This window comes from Rhinatrema bivittatum, chromosome 12 (genome assembly GCF_901001135.1).
Source record: "Rhinatrema bivittatum chromosome 12, aRhiBiv1.1, whole genome shotgun sequence".
Lineage (NCBI taxonomy): Eukaryota > Metazoa > Chordata > Amphibia > Gymnophiona > Rhinatrematidae > Rhinatrema > Rhinatrema bivittatum.
Window position 1 is genome coordinate 1,340,374 of NC_042626.1, and position 9,251 is coordinate 1,349,624.

A 9,251-nucleotide genomic window follows, 5' to 3' on the forward strand; every position below is an offset into this window, starting at 1 on the left:
ATAAAATCATCAGCAGTAAAACTGTACTAACAAAAAGAACATATTTCCAAACAGCTGATGAGTGGAATATCCAATAATTAAAAACTCATATAAAACATTTCCAGATACCAACAAAATATTTCAAAATAGCAGACACAAAGATCCAGTAATGAAAAATAATAAGGATACAAAATTTTTTTTGCTCTGCATACCTGGGAACGTTTGATATCCAGGTGTCCTGAGATTGTTCTGAATTAGCAGGAGGTGGGGTGGTTTGCTTGGAACTTTCTCCTCTCTCAGTCACATACCAGCGCTCTCTCTCACACTGGCTCTCAATGACACACCTATACACACATGCTCTCAGTCACTCACATATACAAATGTTTTTTCTCTCTCACTTATATAGGCTCTTAATTACACATTTACACACATGCTGTCTATCTTTTCACGCTTACACACACACAGGCTTTCAATCACATAAATACATGCTGTCTTTTTCTCTCACACACAGACTCTCATTCACATGCTTACAAACATGTCCTCTCTTTCTCTCATTTACACACAGGCTCTCAATCACATACTCACATGCTCCCTCACCTAAATCAGCTCTCAATCACACACATACACACATGGTCTCTCTCTCTCATTTAAACACAGGCTCTCAATCACATACTCACATGCTCCCTCACCTAAATCAGCTCTCAATCACACACAGACACACATGGTCTCTCTCTCTCATTTAAACACAGGCTCTCAATCACATACTCACATGCTCCATCACCTAAACCAGCTGTCAATCAGACACAGACACACATGATCTCTCTCTTACTTATACACACAGGCTCTTAATCATACATACACATGATCTCTCTCACACACAAAGGATCTCAATCATACACACATACTCTTTCAAACAAACAGGTTTTCAATTACAAACTTACACATACAGGTTCCCAATGGTAAACTTACATTCATGCTCTCTCTCTCACAGGCAGGATCTCAATCACAGACATACTCTCTTTCACATATACAGGCTCTCAATCATTCACATACATGCAATCTCTCACTCACACACACAGGATCTCAAACACACATGCTTGCTCGCTCATTCATTCACTCTCTCTCTCCCCCTTCCCCCCCCCCGGGAACTCGCGGCAGTAGCAGCCACCTCCCAACGCTAACCTCCTTCATTTTCAGCCCTCGCGGAGGCGAAGGCGGAGTCCCATCGGCCGCGGTTGAAGATTTTCATTTTCCTCCGAGCCGCGCTGCAGTCTTCTTCCCGTCGGACACTAGCGTGCCTGCGCGGGTCTTCCCGCGCAGGCACCCGATGCTGTCCACTTCCTCTTCCGGGCCGCGGGAAGAAGAGAGCACCGGCGTGCTCTCTTCTTCCCGCAGCAGGCACCCGATGACTCCCGCGCAGGCACCCGGATGACTCCAGTCGGCATGCTCTCTTCTCCTCCCCCCCGCGGCCCGGAAGAGGAAGTGGTGAGCATCGGGTGCCTGCGCGGAAGAAGAGACCACGCTAGTGTGGTCTCTTCTTCCCGCGCAGGCACCCGATGCTCTCCACTTCCTCTTCCGGGCCGCGGGGGGGGGGGGGGGAGGAGAAGAGAGCACGCCGGTGCCGCTGACTCCAGCTGTCCTGCCGCGTTCCGCCCGGGCTGACAGCATTTTAAGCCCGGGCGGCGGAGGACCGGGGAGCAGCTGGGTCAGCGGGGAACCGCGAAGTATGGCGACACTTGTCTGCGAGCCAGATGCAGCCCTCAAAAGAGCCATATCTGGCTCGCGAGCCATGGGTTCCCGACCCCTGCTCTAAAGGGTCAAGATCTGCATCAGGGGAGCCCCTGCGCTGGGATAAGCTGGGGAGAGGGCCGGAGGGAGATCCCCCTCCCCCCAACGCTCTGTTCTCCATGGCGCGAAAAGCACCCAAAATGGCTGCTGTTCCTCGCTGAGGGGAACGGGTCACCCGGAGCCTCTAAGGCAGCGAATCAGCTGCCGTGGCCCCACCAGACCGGCACCGACCACAAACCCCCAAGGAAACACGGCTGGAGAGCCAAACGCCGCATCGGGAACAACGGCCCGTTCGCAGCATGCCTGAGGGGAGAAGAAAACTGCGGAAGGCAGCTGCTGGCCGGCCCGATAAAAGTCAGTAAGCTAAAAAATAACCCCGAGCTCCCTGGTTCGGGGAATCCCCTGCCCTACCTGCTGCCGAAGGGAAGCCAAAGAAAACCAGCTCCCTGCACCGTTTACTTTTTTTTTTTATACAACTTTAACCCTCAATAAAACAAAAAAGATATACTTCCCTGAAGAGTCCAGTAAGGCAGTGGTAGAGGAGAAAAGGAGATGGGGGAGGGAGCTGGACCCCCAGCTATCACCCCGCCAGCCGATGCAGGGACAAAGATTGGGGTTCCCAACCCCTGCTTGTCTAAGATGCCTACAACCAGGGGGGATGGTCCCACCAGGATCTCACAACCCCCTGGGAGACTCCAAGATCGAATGAAATCCCTTTTTTTTTTTTTGGCTTGGATCATAAGAACATAAGAACATGCCATACTGGGTCAGACCAAGGGTCCATCAAGCCCAGCATCCTGTTTCCAACAGAGGCCAATCCAAGTCACAAGTACCTGGCAAGTACCCAAACACTAAGTCTATTCCATGTAACCATTGCTAATGGCAGTGGCTATTCTCATAGGGGCGGATTTTAAAACGAGCGCGAATAGCCTACTTTTGTTTGCGCTCCAGGCGCAAACAAAAGTACGCTGGATTTTAGCGGATACGCGCGTATCCGCTAAAATCCTGGATCGGCGCGCGCAAGGCTATCGATTTCGTATAGCCGGCGCGCGCCGAGCCGCGCAGCCTACCCCCGTTCCCTCCAAGGCCGCTCCGAAATCGGAGCGGCCTCGGAGGGAACTTTCCTTTGCCCTCCCCTCACCTTCCCCTCCCTTCCCCTACCTAACCCACCCGCCCGGCCCTGTCTAAACTCCCCCCTTACCTTTGTCGGGGGATTTACGCCTCCCGGAGGGAGGCGTAAATCCCCGCGCGTCAGCGGGCCTCCTGCGCGCCGGGACGCGACCTGGGGGCGGGTCCGGAGGGCGCGGCCACGCCCCCAGGCTGCCCCGGGCCGTAGCCACGCCCCCGGAACGCTCCCGACACGCCCCGAAAACGCCGTGCGGTTCGGGCCCGCCCCCCGACACGCCCCCTCCGAAAACCCCGGGACTTACGCGAGTCCCGGGGCTCTGCGCGCGCCGGTAGGCCTGTGTAAAATAGGCTTCCCGGCGCGCAGGGCCCTGCTCGCGTAAATCCGCCTGGTTTTGGGCGGATTTACGTGAGCAGGGCTCTGAAAATCCGCCCCTAAGTGAACTTAATAGCAGGTAATGGACTTCTCCTCCAAGAACTTATCCAATCCTTTTTTAAACCCAGCTACACTAACTGCACTAACCACATCCTCTGGCAACAAATTCCAGAGTTTAATTGTGCGTTGAGTAAAAAAGAACTTTCTCCGATTAGTTTTAAATGTGCCCCATGCTAACTTCATGGAGTGCCCCCTAGTCTTTCTACTATCAGAACTGCAGGTTTTGCACCACCTCCATCTGCTAGAGAAAGAGAAATACTGAGGAGCAGCAGGTGCCTCACCAAGTTAAGAGCGGGTGCCATCTGCTGGAAGGGAGGCAAAACCCAGCAGTCTGCACTGATCCGGGTACATACAGGGAACATTGTTTGCTTTTTTGACTGCTGCAGCACAGTGAGCCGACGATTTTTAAAGTATTATCCACTATGACACCTAGATCTCTTTCCTGGGTGGTAGCTCCTAATATGGAACCTAACATTGTGTAACTATAGCAAGGGTTATTTTTCCCTATATGCATCACCTTGCACTTGTCCACATTAAATTTCATCTGCCATTTGGATGCCCAATCTTCCAGTCTTGCAAGGTCTTCCTGCAATTTATCACAATCTGCTTGTGATTGAACTACTCTGAATAATTTTGTATCATCCGCAAATTTGATTACCTCACTTTATGTGAAATAGTTAAAATGCTTCAGATCCTTTTTCAATAAAGTATTTCAAAGTGAAATAAACGACTGGTTTGAACTACTGCACTACGAGGTCCCAGAAATAGCATGAGTTTTCTGGTACCAGATAAGGATGGGCAAATTTTTCATTGCTTCACTTGTCATTAAAAAGGGAGGCTATAAACATAACCTTGAGAACATCCTGAGGGAGATTAACAGGTCGATACAGTTATGCCGCGTTAGAAAGAGTGCGGCAGTGTCAGGCGCATCCTCGTTCCCCGCACGCACAGTTCTCTTCACATACCGCTCGATACTCTCTTCAAATTGCATGCAAATGCAGGCCGCGTCTGCGAAGCGTTAGGCGAAGGTTAGGCCCGCGCAACTCATTTTACTGTATAGAGCGCCTATACAGTATCCTGGGTGCGTGGGCCTAACGCTTCACGGCCACGCTGGTACCTGTCATTTGAAATGACAGGTACCAGGAAGTGGACAGTTATGTTCCCCGATGCTCGGCAAACTTTCCCCCAGCCCCCGCTCACCTGCCCTGGCCCCGTCCGGTCTCCGGTGCAGCCCCAGTCCTGTCCCCTCCTCCCGAAGCAAAAAAAAATAAACCGAAAAAGTAGCAAGAGAGCGAGGGGAGAGACGGGCAATCCTAGGCTCGGGCCTGCCAGTCCCTTCCCCTCTCCTCCCGAAGCAGGGCGCGAAAAGCAGCCTTGCTCCAGGAGGGGGGGGCAGTTTAAAGCGACGAAGCGACTTACTTTTGCAGCCCCCCCCCCCCCCCCTCCGGACATCGGCAACGACCGCGGCTCCAGCCTCCAGCTGTCAGACAGACGCATCGCACGTGGGAAAGCGGCCCCTATGCGTGCAATTGGCTGCTCAAGACGTGATGTCACAACGCTTGGCGTCACGGCATGTGACATCACGTCTTGAGCAGCCAATTGCACGCATAGGGGCCGCTTTCCCACGTGCGATGCGTCTGTCTGACAGCTGGAGGCTGGAGCCGCGGTCGTCGCCGATGTCCGGAGGGGGGGGGCTGCAAAAGTAAGTTGCTTCGTCGCTTTAAACTGCCCCCTCCCCTCCTCCTGGAGCAAGGCTGCTTTTCGCGCCCTGCTTGGGGAGGAGAGGAGAAGGGACTGCAGGCCCGAGCCTAGGATTGCCCGTCTCTCCCCTCGCTCTCTTGCTACTTTTTTTTCGGGGTGTTTTTTTTTTTTTTTTGCTTCGGGAGGAGGGAACAGGACTGGGGCTGCACCGGAGACCGGACGCGGCCAGGGCAGGTGAGCGGGGGCTGGGGGAAAGTTTGCCGTCTACCCCTTACCCCTGCCTCTAACGCTGGGGTAAGGGTAGGCGGTAAGTTAGCAGGGTAAACGCGCGGCAAAACGGCAGGGTAAAAAAGCGATAGTCGGGGCGCGCGTTACTGTACGGGAGGGAATAGCTAATTCGCTCGTTTACATTTAATATACATGCCGCAGGCGGAAGGGGTCACCCGGGGATTTTAAGAGGCGGTAGGGATGAGTTAAAGGGGAAGGGCTAACGCGGCCGGAAAGTGAGTAGAAGGTGAGTTAGGAGCAGGGTAACCGCGGTTGCACTTTACTGTATCGATCTGTAAGTTAGCTTTCCCAGAGTAGTTAGGAATGCAAATGTCATCACCTTGTAAACTTAAATCAAAATGTGTTTCTCGTAACATCTTGAAAGAAAATGGATTTAAGCATTGCCTATTTTATGTGAAGGCAAATCAGACGTGCTGAATAGCATCTGACTTCCTTATGTGCATAAGTACATAAAATAAAGCTTTCAGTTAATAAGAACATACAGTACCTGCTGTTTGTTGTGCTCTTGGTAACTTTTTTCCATAGCAGTTATCTCCATTTCCAGATCATTTATAAATATACTGAAAAGCAATGGTCCCAGTACAGATCCCTGAGGCACTCCACTGTCCACTCCCTTCCACTGAAAAAATTGTCCATTTACTCCTCCTCTCTGGTTCCTGTCTTTTAGCCAGTTTGCAATTCATGAAAGGACATCGCTACCTATGCCATGACTTAAGTTTTCTTAGAAGCCTCATGAGAACTCTATTGAATGCTTTCTGAAAATATAAATGCACTACATTAACCGGTTCACCTTTATCCATGTTTATTCACCCTGTCAAAACAATGAAGCAGATTTGTGAGGCAGAGCTGCCAGCATCAATCCAATACTACCTTATGGAGGATGAGGGATCTGAACCACCAGATGTACAACCCCATCTGATCCATGACGAAGCTTCCACCAACGATCACCACCCCCCTGCTTGTTCATCTCAAACCAGGGGCAATGGCTCCACCACCACCTAACAACCCCCTAGGACAGTGATGGCCAACCTTTTGAGCTCAGTGTGTCAAAATTCATAAAAAAAACCGAGCATAACTCGGGTGGTGTGTCACTTCTAGAAAAATCCATAATTTTGTGATATTTGTAGCTCTAATCAACAAAGTTATAATTTTAATATATATACTGTATTTATTAATAAAGCAAAAACAAATAATTCTTTACCTTACCTGCTTAGTGACTTTTTTGTTGCTGAATTTCATTGGCTAAATCTTCAATTGAAGGTTGGTATTTCGTACACTTCAAGTCCAGGCAAGCGTTACAAACTTCATCTGTCAGTCGGTTTCTTTTATTGGCTCCCATTCATGTTCACAACACTCCCTCCCCATCTCCCAGGCATGCACACATTCATTCTCACACACACAGACCCCCAGGCAGGCACCCATGCATTCACACACATACACCCCCAGGCAAAGTCCCATTCATACACATGCACACACTAAAGGTAGACCCCCCCCTCTCTTTCTTTTGCCAGCAACCTCAGAACCTCTCTCATTCCTCTGCTGCCACTGTCACTGATGCCGCGTGGCTATTGCGGAGGTGCCGATTGCTGCTACTGACACTGAAGTCCATTCTGCTGCCTCCTCTGTGCAGGCCCCGTGGGCTTCCACTTTCTCCATGCTGATCTCGTACATTGTGAGATCCGCATAGAGAAAGTGCTACTCTTGCACATTACCAAACATTACATGTGCCAATCACTAAAATACTTTTTTTTTTTTTTTGCCTTTGCTGTCTGATCTTAGTTTTTTAATTGGTTGGTCACAGGCTTTTTTTTCACCTTCCCTTTCTTATTTTTTTGCCAATTCCTTTTATATTGTCTTTTTTTCTGTTTCTTTTTTCTCCATCTTCTTCCCTCACACAGTCAGGTTCTCATTCTCACAGGCATTTCTCTTTCTCACACACACAGGCTCTCACTGGCACATGCTCTCTCATACAATCATTCATATACACAGGCTCTCACTGGCACATGCTCTCTCTCATACAATCATTCATATACACAGGCTCTCACTGGCACATGCTCTCTCTCATACAATCATTCATATACACAGGCTCTCACTGGCACATGCTCTCTCTCATACAATCATTCATACACACAAGCTCTCACTGGCACATGCTCTCTCATACAATCATTCATATACACAGTCTCTCACTGGCACATGCTCTCTCTCATACAATCATTCATATACACAGGCTCTCACTGGCACATGCTCTCTCTCATACAATCATTCATACACACAGGCTCTCACTGGCACATGCTCTCTCATACAATCATTCATACACACAGGCTCTCACTTGCACATGCTCTCTCTCATACAATCATTCATATACACAGGCTCTCACTGGCACATGCTCTCTCTCATACAATCATTCATACACACAGGCTCTCACTGGCACATGCTCTCTCTCTCTCTCTCACACACACACACACACACACAGGCTCTCACATGCTGTCTCTGCAAACATTCAGGTCCTCTCTCTCAACTCACCTCATACACGCACTCTACGGGCCCTCAGCCTCTCTCTCACCTCTGGGCCTCCTCTTCGCGGGTCGCCGCAGGATGGGCTCTGCAGCGGCCCTGATCTTCTCGGGCCGCGGCAGCCCTGCTACCGGGCCTCTTCCTCTTCTTGGGCCGCTGCGACTTGGGATTCGCAGCGACGTGCGGCGGCTCCTCCTCTTCTGCACGCGCTGATTCGCTTCCTCCTTCCGGCCCACGCGGCTCCGGCAACGTTTACTTCCGGGGCCGCACAGGCAGGAAGGAGGAGCATCAGTGCGTTGTCTTGAGCCTCATCGCTGCGACGCATGAGCCTCCCTGCGCCCGGGGGCATTGGTGGAGGGTAGGGGGAAACTAAAAAACACATTTAAAGGCTCGGCGCAGCTGAAAAAGAAAAGGCTCGGCGCAGCTGATAAAAGAAAAAAAAAATTCCTGATAGTCCTCGAAACGCTGAGCGTGTCAGCCAAAACGGCTCGGCGTGTCACCTCTGACAGGCGTGTCATAGGTTAGCCATCACTGCCCTAGGAGGAACTGCAACCCTGTCTTGTTCTCCCCCTGCCTGACTGCAGGCTTTAAACCACTACCATCTTCTGGAGACAAATAATGAGGGACTGCAGCTTGCACTGTAAGTTATATGGCAGTGTCAGTGAAACTTTTTTCTCTCTATCTGATGGCAGTGAGGCAAAACCCCAGCATCTGGATTGATCTGGGGTATGAATAGGAACCTGACATTTATCTGCTGCCGGTCCTGGAGGAAAAGGAAGTTCAGGCTACACTCCTGCCCTGGGCTCCCTGTGCTACATCTATAGTTGTGTCTTTTTGTGGGACATTTCCAGAGGCAGGGGTGGGGGCTTGTGATGATGAATGGGTCTACTGTGGCCTGGTCTTCCCCTCTTCTTATTATCTATTTCTTTCCTTTCTTGATAAAGAGCTTCTTAGTCCAGTGGAAATCTAAAAAACAGATTAGTCAGGGGCAGCGCATGATTTGGTTGAAGTTTTGCTTGGTTGTCTAGTTAGCTTTTCCAGGGGTGTGAAGGTGTGAGCTTGCCTCTGCTGCTCCTTGTCTCCATCTGCTGGTTGGCTCGTGTGGAGTGGCCTGCCTGCCTGTCAGAGGAAAGGGACTTCACATGCCAGGTAATGTCTCCAGCCCCCGCCTGCTTGATTCAGTGCCTTCTCTCTGTGCCTCACTCCTCTACTTTCAGGCATGTGATGAAGTGGGCGCTGCCCTTGAACCTCCCGCTTCTTGTTACGTTTGCTACAGCTCCCTCCGAAGATCCACCCTCCATCTACCCAGCACGCAAGTAATTCCGCCTATTCATTCACCGCTGGAGCGTGACTGATGTACTTATTACATTGCTTAGTCGCCTACTAGAAAACAATAGACGTCGACTGCTCCGGCACCGAC